The following is a 17,249-nucleotide window of genomic DNA, read 5'->3' as shown; positions in this document are numbered from 1 at the left end:
CTGCTTGTTGACGGTCTTCTCGATGACTTTAGCAGGAAACGGGAGCAGCGAGATGGGGCAGTAGTTTTTGAGGTCGGTGGGGTCAGCCGATGGCTTCTTGAGTAGAGCGCTGAGTTCGGCGTGCTTCCAGCTCTCCGGGAAGGTAGCGGTGTCGAAGGAGGTGTTGATGATGTCCCGCAGGTGGGGTGCGATGACAGCGTCGGCCTTGTTGAAGACGTGATGAGGGCAGGGGTCGGTCAGAGATCCGGAGTGGATGGAGTTCATCGTGCGGACGGTGTCTTCGGTGCTGATCGGAGTCCAGGCGTGGAGGGTGGTGGTGGGGGGCGGTGGTTCGGTCGTGGTGTTCGTTGGTTGAGTGCTGAAGCTGTTGTGTATGTCCGCGATCTTGTTGTGGAAGTAGGAGGCGAGGGAGTTGCAGAGGTCTTGCGAAGGGGTGATGTCGTTGTTTCCGGCGTTGGGGTTGGAGAGCTCTTTGACGATGTTGAAGAGTTCTTTGCTGTTGTGTGAGTTGTTGTCCAGTCGTTCCTTGAATGCAGTTTTCTTGATGGCGCGGATGAGTTGGTGGTGTTTTCGGGTGGCGAGCTTGAGGGCAGTCATGTTGTCCGGTGTTGGGTCTCTGCGCCAGGTTCTCTCGAGGGCTTGGCAGTTCTTCTTGGAGCTCTTGAGTTCGTCGGTGAACCATGGGGCTTTCTTGCTGCCGGGTCTGCTGGGCGGGGTCCTCAGGGGGGCGAGCTCGTTTGCACAGTCGCTGATCCACTTCGTGAGGTTGGTGGCTGCCTGGCTAGGGTTCGTTGTGCTGGTGGGAGGGTTCATGCTCAGGGAGGACGCGAGCTGGTCGGCTGTGATCTTGTTCCAGTTCCTGCGTGCAGCCTGCTGCTGGTGGTGGTGGATCGTGGTCCTTGCGAAGCTGAAGTGGACGCAGCTGTGGTCCGTCCAGTGGAGTCCGGTGGCGTGGCTGAAGGCGATGTCCTTGCTGGATGAGAAGACGGGGTCGAGTGTGTGTCTGGCGTAGTGGGTGGGGGTGGTCACCAGTTGCTTGAGTCCCAGGTTGGCGAGGTTGGCCAGCAGGGTGGTGGTGTTGCGGTCGTTGTTGTTCTCCAGGTGGAAGTTGAGGTCCCCTAGGAGGATATAGTCAGCGGAGCAGAGGGCGTGTGGGCTGATGAAGTCGGCGATGTCTTCGCTGAATTGTGTGCGTTGTCCAGGGGGTCTGTAGATGAGGGTGCCTCTGAGGGTGGTCTTGGGGTTGATGTTGAGAAAGACCGTCACCCACGCACTCATAACCGGCAAACTGGACTACAGAAAAGCCCTCTATGCCAGGAACAACAAATCTCTGCTCCAAGCTCCAGACCATACAGAACACTGCAGCCAGACTTGTCCTCGGCATCCCTTAACACGTACACATCACCCAACACCTACGAGACCTCCACTGGCATCCCGTCGAGAAGAGAGTAACCTTCAAGATACTCACCCATGCCTACAAATGCCTCCACAACATCAGACCCCAATATCTCAAAGAAAGAATCTCCTTCCATGTACCCAAGAGAAACCTCCAATCCGCCGACCTCGCCTTCGCCGAAACCCCGTGCATCCGCAGAGCCAGAACTGGTGGAAGAGCCTTCTCCTACATCGCAGCAAAGACCTGGAATGAGCTTCCGATCAACATCAGACGGGCCCCTACTCTGCACATCTTCAGGAGGACCCTCAAGACCTGGCTCTTCGACTGACCCCTCCCCCTCCGGTGCCTTGAGACCCTCACAGGTGAGTAGCACGCTTCAAAATTCCCTGATAGATTGATTGGGCAATAATTACTCATTTTTGAGGCAGCGCAGCAAATGCAGCAAGCAAACAATTTGCAAGGGGGTGACCCAGCACAGAGTCATAATTACTAAGATATGCCTCCTTCTGCTGTGATTTCCTCCTCTGGCACACAGCCAGCTTGCCCCTCACAATACACAACATTTCACCTTTCTATGCCTAGACAAACTCAGAAAACCCGGTTGTGTGACATTTTATTTTGAGAAATAAACAGACTTTCCCTTGTTAACCCTTGCTTCAAGGAGGCATTAGTTGTCAACGCAAAGACAAATCTGGCTATCATAACAGATTAGACTTTGCATCAAAACGTACGAGTATACTGAGATGATTCACTCCAGCAATGCCCACTTCGTACAAAGCCATTCCAAGCACTGCAAACAGGGTTTTGCTGTAGGAAAAAGTCACATTTCTAGTATACAACGCAATTTGCAGGAATAGAAAATATTCTTGTGAAATTTATGTCCCTTGGCTTTGTTTCACACCAGTGAAAATTATAGTAAATGTAGTTTCACTTCCCACAAAAATAATTTAGAGCTTGTTTTGTTGTGCATAAACACTGGGTGAACAATACACAAGGGACACACAAAACACACTAGGTAATTTCACATCAAAACAAAACCATATTCATTACAATTTACCTATTAAGCGCAAGTGTCAGCCAACGCCTGCACCCCCTACCCAGTGCGCCTTATGGCTATTGGCAATGCTGAGGAGGGATATAAGGGACTTAGTTCTGGCTCCTCAGGAAGAGCTTCCCGAGCAGCCCAAGGTTGTTTTTTTATTTTGTAATAACGGGTAGCGCACAGTTTCAGGTTCACTGCACCAGTGCTCAGCCCCCCAAGTACGGATTGAGTTGGGAGAGATAGGATTGGAAAGGCGAGATACTCCCCTCTCCAATGGTATCTCTACCCAGTGGATCCCTGCATGAGGATCACCACTGGAGGGCGATCCCCAAACAGGGATCCACACACTAGCCACCAGGGGTTTGAGCCAGGGCAAGCGCCCCCTTAGCCAATGGTTTGTACTCCCCTAGCCCCACCCCAAAGGCTTTCTTACCCCCAATCTACCAGGCAGAGCAGAAAGCCCACTAGACACCAGGGACATAAGAAAAAAACAATGGTATGGGGCTGCCCACCATGGTCATGGCCATGCCCCACCCCAAAAAGTGTGAAACTGTCTTCCTGACCCCCTGAGGGGGAAGATTGAAGGTTTGGCCCACTCTGCCTCCCTGGGAAGAGGACAGAAAGCCCACTAGACACCATGGAATATTAATATTATTTTTTTAACGTAGGAGTGGGGTCTGCCCACCATTGACATAGCCATGCCCACACCACAAAAAGGATGCACAAGACTGTTGGTTAGATCGAGATAGCTGCCACCATCACACCGTCTGCATTGATGCATAACTCTTGGGGGGCTGCGGTGTGTTTTGGGAGCACCCGCACACCCCGACAACAGCGGCCTTGCTTCCCAACCTGAGCGATAAACTGGACTGGGGACTCTCCTGGCAGCAGTGTTTGGCCACAAGACCAGCAGTGAAAAGGAGCTGTGGCCACCACCTCACTTCTCCCCGTCCATCCTCAGCCACCCCTGACTAATGTGGCCATATGGGAGGCCTCACATTCTTTTGGCCCATGGATAGTCATGCTTTCCCTCCACCCCCACAAACGTCTACCCATACCACTGTGTTTGCAGTAGTGGAGGGGGCCTCACACCTAATTCTACTGTGATGTTGCAGGATGCGTGCTGTTATCTTTTGTTGGGTTTGCCCTACGTATGCCAGGCCACATGGACATATGATGCAGTAAATTACGCAACAAGTATTGCAATTAGTAAAAGACTTAAGGCTTACTCTATGGTGTCTGTATGCGAATTGTTTTGTTTGTGTGGTAGTTTTGCAGGCCTTACACTGGCCACATCTGAAATGACCCACAGTTACAGGTAGGTGCCACATTGTTCTCAGGGTTGGTGTATCTGGGGTATCCAAGAAGGAGCAGACCACATGGTCTCTAAAGCTTTTGGGTCTTTTAAAGGCATGCATTGGGAGATCATGTTGATTAATCTCATCAGCTACCAATGTCCAATGTTTGTTGACGATTTTGCGGATAGTGTTACTCTGTGTGCAAAAAGTTGTTACACAGATCATCCTCCCTTGGTTCCCGACACCCTTTTCTTGTATTGTTAACAGTGTCTTTTGGTCATTTTTCAGTGCTCTAACACATGTGCAATGTTAACTTGATCAACGCATGTGGATAGACTTCTGAACCAAGCACTCACAGTGCACCTCTACTGAATCAAGTGCCTCTGAGCATACATGGATTCTATATATGATATGTTTTTTAATGTACACGTTTTTAACCCGGCTGGGTAATGGTAAATAGATTGTCGATTGCCATTTGCATTTGTTGTCTAAGGCTGATTTAAGTGGAAATAATATGATGGAATACCCACTTACATCTAATCCCTATTATTTAGGTTATAGCACGCTCTCTTTTTCAAAGGAGCCTGCGGGCCCACCCCTCACTATCAACGCTGCCCTACGCTACGGGTGGTTTTTCGGTAATTATATATCCATTAATTTGGACTTGTAAATAGGTGATTTTTCATTCAGTTTACCTCCAATTTTCTTTAACTTTAGGTGCCCCCACCCTCCCCCACACCACATTCTAGTCCTGAAGAAGACCCCACTGTAAGGTGCGACTGAACCTACACCACTTAGGGGTCGAAACGTCGACTATCTCCCACAACGCCTACCCATCCTCAACAAAGTATTATTACTGTACAGGACCACATGGGATAGGACAAAATTAATGTTAAACAATGTATGGGGCTACATAACCTATGCCCATCTGATGTCAACCATTTGAATTGTTGTGTGACCACATGTAACTACTACATCTGTCTAACCACTATCTTCACCCTCACAAATCACTTCCCCTCTTTTTCCCACTTTCCCTTCGTCCCACCTTGGGCAAAAACGTTTATCTTTGCTGAGTATATATATATATACATATATTGTATAAGAATGAGGATGTGAATAAACAACATCTCTAAAAAAAATCGTGGTACTAGTTATATGTACATAAGTCTTAGGTATTTTTTTGTATATACTAAGAAATACGTAGTCTGGGACCTTTATCTATGTAACACTATATACCCAGGTCCCAGTACCATTGAGTCAACCCTTTATCTGTAATGTAATCCTAACTCTAACCAGGCACTTTTCCTGAACTCCTTAAACCCAGTATTACAGTGCAATACATTAACTCCTTGCTATTGGGGTAGGGACTATAACTGTGTCCTTGATGTAGGCTTAGACCATTTCCCTATGCCAGTGTATGGAGCACAGTCTACTCTTTAATCTAAACATTTACAGCAATGGGAGTCCCACTTCCAGGTGTTAGATGCCTAGCGCTGTTTACATCCCAAGGCTAGGGAATAACTCTCCCACTCTAGTTTACATGACCTCCACACTAGAATTGACCTTTTTGACTGCAGCGCTATGGTGCTCTCTAATGTGTCCCAGGCTGAATACCTGTGGTGAGCCTCTTCTGATCACAGCCCAGTCCAGATCCTATTGCCATGGGGCCGAGGCTGCTTGCGCATACTGATGGAGGCCCTGCAGAATACGACATTCTGCGCCACCCTCTCTGATCATATCACCGCATATTTTCAGCAGAACAATAGTACTGCCTCAGGCACCCGGATAGAGTGGGATGAGTTTAAAGTGGTCCTCAAGGAGCGGGTCATAAAAGTGGTCTATGGCATCAAATTGATGCTGGGGAAAGAACTTTAGAGTCTGGAGATAGAAATCAGAATGCATGAACTGGCGTAATGGACCGGGCTGCCACTATGCCCTTGGCACGGGTCAAGCTTGTACATACTTTAGTGAAGTTGGGTGCCCTGGTCTATATGGAATAATCATCCGGGATACACAGGGAGGGAGAAAAAGTGGCAGGCTTTTGGCCATGCTCCTCCGCTCTGACCCCCCCTGGGCCCCTATCACTGCCATCTGGGATAGGACAGAAAAAATGGTAAATTCCCAAGATGCGGGTAACCTCGCCTTCCAGACATACTATGGCAAGTTGTACACAGCTCCGGTGGCAGCGGATACCACTGCGATACAAACATTCTTGGATGCACTATGCCTCCCCAAACTGCAGGTGACCCATCGTTCAGACCTGGAGGTTCCAATGAAAGAGGGCGCTCCCCCTCCCCTGGACATGTAACTGCCACTGCATGTCTTCATTTGTTTAACTTTGTTGCTCTTGATTCCATTTGCTGAACAATTGGCTCGATAATGTAGGACCTTGGAAACAGCTATGGATCCTTACATAAATTGCAGGAAGAGGGGATGCTTTAATTATGTTTTGGATATTATGTGGTTATGGTTGGTCCTGAAGAATGCCCCGATACTATTAGATCCTTGCGAGGGCAGAAACATGTCGACCTAAGTTCACTGCTTAACATTTTACAATCTCAAGTGTTAGCATACTGCTTTTTAATCATGACAATGGCACTCTTTGAATAAAATTGATATAGAGCTCCTTTAGTCATTTTTAAACACACCCTTTTGTATCATTCAGCGCTGCACTTTTTCTTCTTCTTTAGTTAAAAAAACCCTCTTCACTCAGCACGAAGATATGCCTTTGGGTTCTATGTTGTACCCTGTGGAGTCATCAGCCATCCCCTAGCTCTTCAATCAGCTAAGGGTACCCTAGTCAATTCTGAAGACTGAGGTCCCTGGTGAGAGGAGGCCAGACCCAAATGAAACATCACAATCTGTGAATGATGGGTTCTGGCTTAAGTGGTTCTCTTCTCGTATAGAGGAGGCTGTTGTCTTAACCTTTGACATACTTTTACCCCTCCCCTTTCCCATTCTCCAACCTTTTTGTCTAGACCCGAGGTGTTTTGTGGTATATATGGTTGTTCCTCCACATTATTTTGTATACAGTTATCTGTTTCCTGGTATATCAATGTTATTAATGAAAATAATGTTTTGTTTTTTTTAATGGTTGTGATCACTGCGAGGAGCCAATTTGCCAGCACAATGCTGAGTATTTTAACATCCACATTTAGCATGGACAGTGGGAGGTTGGGGAAGAGGAGCTTCGCGGGCAAGCAAGATGGCCGCGTAAGCTCGGAGCTCCGGAGACCCTCCGACCCTCCGCATAAATCCTGATAGAAATCCTGATCCACGGCAGTGGAATACGGTTGATGAACGGTTGTTGAGACGGGACCCGCTGTCCGATTTAAAATCCGACACTCCTAGACGGAGTTACATCGTGTTGAAGAATCGTGCCAGAGACGCGCTATTGTCTCTGCGGTGGCTGACGAAGGTGACACTGTAACGCATGAACGATATGCTGCGAGAGTGACTACTACGCTGGCCCTGCGAAGTACGCGGAGTTACGGAGTGGTCTATCACTGAGGAACTATCGTTGGCCACGACACTTTGAGGTTGCTTTGCATAGCCGGGGTGGCCTTGGTGTACGACCCATTATTCTGTCCCCCGGTTCCATCATGGCGGGCAAGGGCGAGCCGGACAAGACGAAGAATCGAGTTAGAAGGAACATTACTCATTCCCAGTCGAACAAAATTGATCGCTACGCCCAGCAGAAGAATTCACCAGGTGCGGCTACCCGGCCAAAAGAATCTCATCGTGGGGAGTCGCCAGACACGTCGGACCCGACACTCCGAGATGTTATGGGCGCCATTGCTGGCATCAAAACGGAGATGCACAAACAACACGAGGTCCTGACACATAAAGTCGGCACTTTGGCGATTGAAATTAATCTGATTAGAGCCGATCTGGGCAAGACCAATGACAGGGTCAAATCGTTGGACATTAAAACCACAAGCCTCACAACTGATGTATCGGACCTACAAACAAAGGTCCGGGACTTGAGGTCGGCCAAAGATCTTTTCTCGAGGCGACTGGAAGATTTTGAGGGACGTGCCAGGCAACAGAACGTCCGAATCATCGGTGTACCGGAAGGGGCAGAGGACTCGGCCACTGATCTCTTTGTTGAAGACTTGGTGCAAACTCATTTGGCTCCTGTGGGCCTCAGTCGTTTCTTTTCGGTGGAGCGAGCTCACAGACTGCCGGGGGGACGCCCGAAACTGGGTGCCCCACCGAGACCCATTATAGCACGGCTGTTCAATTTCAGGGATCGGGACGCTATCCTGCAAGCCTCGAGACGGAACGGGCCGCTCAAGTTTCAGAATGCGGACATCAACTTCTATCCGGACTTCACTCGGTCTGTACAGCGGCAGCGACAAAGTTTCGCGGGAGTGAAGAGGCGCCTTAGAGACCTTGGGATGAAGTACTCAATGATGTACCCTGCGAAACTGCGCATCGAACCTGATGGCCGTGCTATCTTTTTTGATCTGCCTGAAGTTGTGAGCGAGTGGTTGGACACTTTGCCGCAAAGACACGAAGAACGAGAGGAACATTCGGAGGGCGCCTCGGGAGGCCCTGAGCAACAAGAGTAGAGTTCACTTTCATAACCTTATCGGACGGTGGACCTGTTGGCGACAATCAATGTCACACTACTGCACTTTATAATGCATATCCTTCGCTTCGTTATGGAGGGTGGCAGGGGGGCCTGTAGGGTCTTTTTGTAGCGTAGTTTTTGGGGCGACAGGCACACTGCTGGTTGGGGTGGGCTTCTTAGTCTGATGCAGGGGTGCAGGGTGGGGGGAGGTTTGATTGTTGGTTGTGTGTTTTTTTCTTCTTTTCTCCTTCCTTTCTTCAAGGCAACGTAATGACTGTAAGTTTTCCACTTGTGTGCCTATGAGGCCTGTCGGGATCGGCAAGGACCCACGACTTGACGATGCGGGTAGGAAACTAAAAGTGCTTTGTTGGAATGTCAACGGACTGGGGGATCGTATTAAGAGAGGTGTGGTTCTACAACTGTTTAAGAGATGTATGCCTGACGTTATTCTGTTACAAGAGACACACTTGGTGGGAAATACGTGCCAAGCGCTTAACAGGAAGGGATTCAAGATGGTGGCACACTCAGGGTTCTCTTCGGAATCCCGGGGGGCGGGGATCATGGTGCGCGCGTCTCTCCCTCTTGAGATTAATATGAGTGTTGTTGATGAGAGGGGGCGGTACGCTGCTGTCTCGGGGAGATGGGAGGGATGGTCTCTGGTTCTGGTTTCGGTTTACGTTCCCCCTGGGTTGCAAAACAACACGTTTCAAGATCTTGGGGGCGCCATTTTGGGTCTACCCGAGGGTATGCTTATTATAGGGGGCGATTTCAATTCAGTTTGCTCCGGGACCCTAGACAGGCATCCACCCAGAGATCTCTGAAGTTCGCAATCCTGGCTACACGACTTCCTGGACACTATGGGACTTATTGACTGCTGGCGGCTCATGCATCCTACCCAGAGTCAATACTCATTCCACTCAGGGGCACATGGAAGCCTCTCCAGAATCGACTATGTTCTGGCTCTAGCGGCCCACGCGCCGGCAGTGGCTGAGGCCCGATTGCTGGCTAGGGGCATCTCAGACTATTCCCCGGTCTGGGTACCCTTTGACTTCGACATTGTGGTGACCGAGAGGGTGGTATCGGTTAATCCATGGTACTTCCGCAACCCCAAGACTCGTGGACTCATGGCCAAGGCTATTGAGCTCTATTTTTCCAAAAATTCAGGGTCGGTTACATCGGCTGCCACCCTATGGGAGGCATTTAAGACGGTCCTGAGAGGAGAGGCGTTCTCTCTTATTGCTGATGTTCAGAGACGCAGAGATGCGGATGTGGTGCGTATCGAGTCTGAGATTAGAGATCTGGACTCCCAACTGGAAGTTGACCCGACACCGGACCTGCTCCATGTTCTCTCACTTAAACAGTCAGAATATCGGGCTACTGTCAACGACGCTGCCAAGGTCATGGGTAGAGAGTAACAGGGTAGGATCTATGATGTCGGGGATAAGGCGGGCAAGCTCCTCGCTTGGCTGGATAAAAAAGAGAGAGCCAGCCGGGTGGTCCCAGAAGTGCTGGGGGAGGATGGCTTGACTGTCACTGATCCGAGTGCCATAGTCGCGACATTCGCGGACTATTTTGAGGCCATTTACACCTCGGTCTCTGACCAGTCCGAGACCGATTGTGGGGAGCTTTTGGCAGGGGCGGAACTCCCGTGCCTGTCGGAAGAAGACCGAGACGACTTGGATAGGGACATTACCGCAGACGAGATAGCTCTTGCCATTCGCTCCCTTAGGTCCGGCAAGGCGCCCGGCCCCAATGGTATACCCGTGGAACTTTATAAGATTAAACCTGATGTCATCTCCCCGCCCCTGCGGAACATGTTCCTGGAGGCGCGGGAGACGGGCATGCTTCCCCTTGACCAGAGACTGGCCACCATTGTGGTCATTCATAAGGAAGGGAAACCCAGAGACCTGTGTCGATCGTATCGTCCCATTTCTCTGTTGAATGCTGAACCCAAGATTCTTGCTAAATTGCTGGCCAACCGTCTGATTGGCGTGATTGGCGACTTGGTGCACCCGGACCAGTCGGGCTATATTCCGCACCGCAACATTGCCCTCAACCTTCGGAGACTGCATGGAGCCCTCACCAGGGCCCACACGCTCAGGGAGCCAGCCGTCCTGGCGTCACTGGATGCTACGATGGCGTTTAACTCCCTCGAATGGAACTACCTGTGGGCAGTGTTGGCGAAGTTCGGATTTGGTTCGGTATTCATAGGGTGGGTAAAACTTTTGTACGCTAGTCCGCTGGCCAATGTAACGGTTAATGGTCGTGTGTCTGCCTCCTTTGCTCTCCGCAGGGGTACTAGGCAGGGTTGCCCCCTGTCGCCCCTGTTGTTTGCATTGGCACTTGAACCGTTGGCTGCATGGCTACGACACCACCCGGATATAAACGGGATACGTTGGTCCCTGGATTCGAGGACCGGGTGTCGCTATACGCTGATGACATCTTGCTATATCTCACCTCTCCTTGTAAGTCGCTCATTGTGGTGTGTGATGTGCTCCGTCTCTTTGGCTGGCACTCTGGCCTGGTTATCAACTGGTCGAAGTCACACCTGTATGTGCTGAGAGGGGGGACGCCTCGACTTCCAAGGGACTGCGGCATACAGATCGCGCGGCAGGGTTTTAAATACTTGGGGATCTATATCTCAACGGATCCCAAAGTACGCTACATGAAAAACCTGCTTCCCCCCCTCGTCCGTCTCCGACGTGACGTAGAGGGCTGGCGCAAGCTCCCGCTTTCCCTGCCTGGGCGTGCGGCACTGTTTAAAATGATGTCCCTGCCTCGGTTCCTATATGCCCTACAAAATACCCAAGATCCGGTCCCAGCTAGTTACTTTAGGGAGGTCGAGGGCTTGCAACGGGCCCTTCTCTGGGATGGCAGACCATGCATAGCTATTACGAAGCTTATGCTCCCGTGGTATGACGGGGGTATAGCATTGCCTGACATCCGGAGATACTATTGGGCCTCCCAGTTGGCGGCCCTTAATCACGGCCTCTACGGTCCAGCAGTAAGCCCAGGTTATGCCATGGATCGGTGGCTCCTGGATGACGGGAAATACCATAGGGCGTTATACTCGAGATCTCTGGATGGTCGAATGTCGGGGCCAAGGAAGACAGCTGTACACATATGGCGGGCGATCACAAAGTCGCAGGGATGGAAGGATAGGCTCACGTTGGCAACCCCTCTTTTTGATTCTGAAATACTGGGCAGACTATGGCACACTAAGGGATTCGACAAGTGGGACATGATAGGCATATCCAAGGTGGAAGACATGATCGCGAGAGGGGAGATAAAATCCTTTACTCTCCTACAGACAGAGTTCCAGCTGGGTGGAACGGAATATTTCCGGTACGCCCAGCTGCGTCATGCCCTTCTGGCAGCCATGCCAGAGGGCGAGAGAATCCCTGAGCATTCCCCTTTGGAGGAAAGGGTGCTGGACGGCCACATGCCGGATAGCGCCATTTCCCTAATCTATAAAAAACGTATTAATGTCCGCACTGATCTCCTCCTTGGGGTGAAAGACCAGTGGGTGCGAAATGGGATAGAGCTAGACGATGAAGACTGGCAATGTGCAGTGTCCTCCCCCAAGGAAGTGGCTATCCCGGCCAGGCTGCGGTTGGTTCAATTAAAAATTCTTCATAGGGTTTATGTAACGGGTCCCAGATTAATACACATGGGTCATTCAGTGGACGGTCTCTGTAGGCGTGGCTGCGATGCTCTAGCCACCTTTATGCACATTATTTGGGAGTGTAGTGCAGTAGCCTCCTACTGGAGGCAGATACACATGATTATGAGTGAAGTGACCGGGGTGGATGTTCGGGCTGAGGCCCGACACTGCCTCCTGAATGTCTGGGGCCCCACTGATTATAACACTGCACAAACCCAATGGGTCACCCTGGGAAACATGGTTGCGAAACGAGATATTGCACAGATGTGGGGTGCTGCTACAGCCCCAAAAGTGGTACAATGGAAGGCCAATATGGATTGGTGTATGTTCCGAGAGAAGACTGTCTATGTGGCCAGGGGCAAACCCAAAAAGTGACAAAAGATATGAACGTTTGCTGACAAGGTAGAGCAGTACGGGCGTTTTTAACTACAATGGCAGTGACCCCCGACGAAGGGCATTCCTTGCCCGAAATGCATTGGGTGATTTGTAATAAACACTGCCTTTTACGAACCTCGCATCAGTCATGTTCTTTCAAGAGGCCCCGAGTGGCACAGGTTGAACATTAGAAACATGGAAAAAAGGCGGCATGCAAAGTCAAGTGGGGACTATTAATTTGAGAATGTCAAAAGAAAAGAGACGAGAATAAATATGAAAAAATAAGTTTAAGTGGTATAAAAAAGAAACAAAGGATTGCCAGTTCGGCTAATTTTGCAGTGCATTTGGTCTGGGACGCATATTCATCCCATTCATCAAGCTCAAAAGATATGGGGGGCCTGGAACGAATACAGGAGTGACATTTGCATACCACCCGTCGCCGCCCCCCTGGAAGAACGACTGACCCCGTAGTCTATGACTCCAACACACGTTCTCTTTGCATACCTATCCTGCACCCCCCCCCCTCTATGGTCTTACAAATGGGTACTGTTTTGATGGGTTTTTTTTAGCTTATTTGGGCCTAGCCCTTCCCATGTTCGGGCTCTGTGGCACAAATGTTTCAAATTGCCTTGCTTCTTAGCACTAGGTCTGGTGCTTTCTTTTTCTTGTCTTCGTTAATTTCTACAAAAACAGAAAAATTAAAACCTTGATACGCGTTGGTAACTTGCTTCTTGTACACTAGCCTTCTGGTCGTTGATATGCTGCCTAGCCTCCGGGATGTATGGCTAAATAGCTGTGTGCACTGACTTGAAAATAAAGGTTTTCAAAATTTAAAAAAAAAAAAAGACAGAGGTTGGATGAGGCATTCTATGGGTCTCTCCCGGGCTTGGGTATCAATACGATCCGCCCCTCCCTCATGGAGTCTGGTAATATGCCCTTCGTATAGGCTTCATTATATACTGCCAACACTTTATCCAGCAGGAAGCCTCTATTTTGTTGGTAAACTTCCACCGGTACACCACCTCCCCCTGGAGTTCTCACATTTGGCATGTCCTCGATTGACTTTAAAACGTTCCTTCTCCTTTTGTTTTCTATTTATTTATTTATTTATTTATTTATTTATTTATTTATTTATTTATTTATTCATTTGTTGTTATCATTTACAATCACATTTGTAACTCATGCCAATCTGTGATTTTCTGTTTGTACATCTATGTTTCTGCTTTTCCTTGAAAATGCAATGAAAATGATCTGACATAGAAAATATTTTCTTTGCACAGTTGGGTCTCTAACTCTTCCCTCTGTCAGCCAAGCTGGAGGCACGCAATATAATCAGCAATGTGTTGTATGTCTGCCCTTTGTGAGTATAGCTCTTGTGTAAGGTGAGAGATTATGTTATTGATCCCCTCCTCTGTTTGTATGAGTCGTGCCTGCTTGGCTCGGAGCCGCAGGATAGGGGCTACACCTTTTCTTTCTGCACCAACCCCACCAACAAGCAGCTGGATTTTGCTCCCTCCCTAACTAACAACTGCTGGGATGTTCTCCTTGTAAATTTGCGGGTTCTGTGTAGGGTTTGGACGTGTACAGGAAGCGTGGCGCCTTAACTGGTAGAGGTGTGTGTTAGGTAAAAAACAACAATAATGAAGACGGAGCAGCAAGGTCAGAGGAGACCCTGAAACCTCTGCAGAGAGTGGCCAGGGCCCACTCGGTAATTATGACAAGAATCCTGTGCACACGTTAAGCAAAGTGTATACATGTATCATGCTTAATCAAAAGAACACAATAGGTAGTGAATGAAATAAAGTGGACACAATAGAAAGTCTTTTTGTTCTTCAAAGGATTGTATTTGACCTTCTTTTGTTGAAAGGTAACTTCAAAAGCAAATGACCAGCCGACACGTGTTTCGTCAAGCGGGCAAGGAGCCTGTGACTCTTCAGGGCTGTAAGCACAAATGGGGTACCGGTCCGTATAGCCGGTGATATTTCCGACCCGGCATCTGGGTTGAAAGAATCAGCGATAGTGAGTCACTGTGGACTCAGAGATGGGCGGGTACATCCGTCTCAAACGAGCTAATGCCTGGGATATGGCAGCGGAGAGACGGGTCCTGTCTTCCTAAGGGGCTGGCAATTAGTCCAGCCTATCTCATGTCTCTAGGAGCAAGGCCTTTTGGGCTGCCCACTGTGTCATGCTTTGTAGATGGGAAGGCAATTGAATCTCTAGCTCTGACAGTCTACTTTCTTTGTTTTCAGCATTTGTTCCAGCTCATTTTTAACTCTGCCAGTATAAGTTATGCTTTCTCCATGCATCACCACCTTCATGTCTTCCCATTCTATCATCGTACTACTCACTGTGTTGTCATTTGTGTCAAAATAATTCTGTAGGGTCACGGAAAGCCAGCGGTAGAACTCTGCGTCTGACAGCTCTTCTGCTTGTAATAGCCACAATGGGACCCTGGACTCACCCAACCCTGCCACAAAACCCATCAACAATGGGCAGTGGCCTGAGAGATATCTTACCATGTAGGTCACCCCTGCAAACTTGTGGCCACAGTGTTATTGCGCTAGTAGATAGTCCACTGTGATATATGTACCCGTTGCATGAGTATGTTTTGGGTGGTGGGTGTTGCGCCCTCTATCAAACCAAACCTGAATTGGTCTGCTGAATACCTGTCATGTTGAGTTTGATGCCCTGTCGTGAGGGGTGCCTTTTAATGTTTCCGTCAAGCATGCAGTTTAAGTCACCCACCCATATCATTTCCACTTGTATTTAGGATGCCTGGAAAAAGCATCCGCCTCTGTGTTGGGGGGCATACACATTGATTAAGCATAGCTCTTGGGCTTTCAGTGCATCCACTAGGATAACATACGTCCCATCCATATCTATCACTGTATCAGTAAGCAAGAAACAGACATTAGGCGCCACCAAAGTCAAGACTCCCTGGGCATACCTTGAGTAGGATGTAGCATACAACTGACCTCCCCATTTTTTCCTGATTTTCGGGATGTCGTCTCAATGTAAGTGGGTCTCCTGGAGGAAGGCAAAACTAACAGCCATAAAGTGCTAAATATGAGTGTATTCTGTGATGCTTTTTAAAATCATTTATGCCACATGCATTCTAAGTGATTATTTTGTACGTTTTGCTCATGTTATAGCAGGCGGACGGGCCTCTGTGGGGCAGTGTCCCAAGGATAACCCCCTCTGCAGGGTGAAATAGGGATTAGGAGCTTGCTTTTCAGATCTGTGTCCAAACTTTAACACAACAGTGTAACTCCCTAATTCTCCATTCCCTCCATCCGGGTGGCTAAATAGGGCTCTGCTGAGCCCCATCAGTTCGGTGTGCACGCCGCTAGAATTACCCCGCTGGTCACCCCCATAAGCACTAACAAATCAATCCCAGCTAGGGGTACAGAACAAAAACTAACTTGATCAAACTGCAGAAGAATACTTCCTGGCTTGTTCAACCCACTCCACTGCACAAGCAGAGAGTAGAATAGTACTTTCCAAGGAAGAGATCCCTCAGCTCTCCTGCCTTGGGGCATTGTATCTGATCCTCAATGCATGAAATGGGCCTTCACACAGGAGTCTTCAGTCGATCTGGGGGATGCACCCCAACATCTGTAGCGGCTTTGCATCCCTCTTTCTTGCCATTTTCGTTGCCAATTGCCTGATGGGCATGACATCATGAAAGGCACAGGCAGAATCTAATACAATGCCTCTACTGTGCATACGATCATGCTCCGTTCAATGACTAGTCAGCAACGACTTCTATAAGTAAGTTCTTGGGGCCATATCATCAAGGGTATTACCGCCGCTTTAGTGGCACTTTTTGCAGCTAAAGCGGTGTTATGACCAGATTCTCAGACCAGATAGAAACAGCTCACCAGAGCAACACCAACCTGGCCAAAACGTAACCACCTCCCTCCTCAGGACCCATCTATCCAGGCACCTGGGTACCTACCTGAGGATGGGGAACTCGCAATATACAAGCTCATATCATTAGAAACACCACTAAATCTATAGGGATTACTAGGAATACTCACTGATTACTAAGGACGTCCATGCCCTACACCACACTCATACCTCATAGTCTCGCGACCACATGGGTCCAGACTAATCTACCCTGGGGCAGTTCTGATTATTTACCATTACACACTGATCACCATCAGTGCTCACTCGACACGCAATCCGGCGTGTCTACACACTAGGCTGCAGCCCTAGTGCTCTCTTCCTTCCAATCCGGTCCACAATCCGGCGGACCTAGACACTGGTGTCCTCCCCAGTGTTCTCTAACTCACAGCCCGGTCCACAATCCGGCGGACCTACACATCAGACTTTCACCTGATGCTCTCTTTAACGCCGCTTACCAACGACGATCACTTTCCTATGAATACCTTTAGCTCTCTCTCTCTCTATGTTGGGAAGTCTCTCTCACTATTCACTAAAGGTTCACTACTACAATAATATTATGGGATGGCTGAATCACTTAATGTACTAATGTTCTTCCAGCCCAAGGGCTTCTCTCTCTCCCTAATTATTCAGTGGCTACTTACCGGATCAGGGGCAGCATCTGTTCTGGCTGTAACACCTGACTAGAAGGAAAGGTTACCTGTGCTTTAAGAACAAGAGACACACACTGTATGCAAGAGTTATTACCTGATTTAAACGCTCTCTATCATAAGAACAACACATGCACACTGGTTCACTAAGAACTGGGGTATCTTTATTACAATAACAATAGAATGGGACACATACACAGATCTGCGGGGTCTCTGTAACTAACAGGAACTGTAACACACCGCTGAAAGAAAAGGGATTAGACATATAACAGCCTAGTGAATAAAGACAAGATTAAGGTGTAAGTGTAAAGCAGACTAGTTTAGACTACCTCACCTATTAGA

Source organism: Lissotriton vulgaris, chromosome 11 (genome assembly GCF_964263255.1).
Source record: "Lissotriton vulgaris chromosome 11, aLisVul1.2, whole genome shotgun sequence".
In the NCBI taxonomy this organism is placed as follows: Eukaryota; Metazoa; Chordata; class Amphibia; order Caudata; family Salamandridae; genus Lissotriton; species Lissotriton vulgaris.
The sequence above is the reverse complement of the archived record's forward strand: the minus strand, read 5'-3'. Positions refer to the sequence as shown.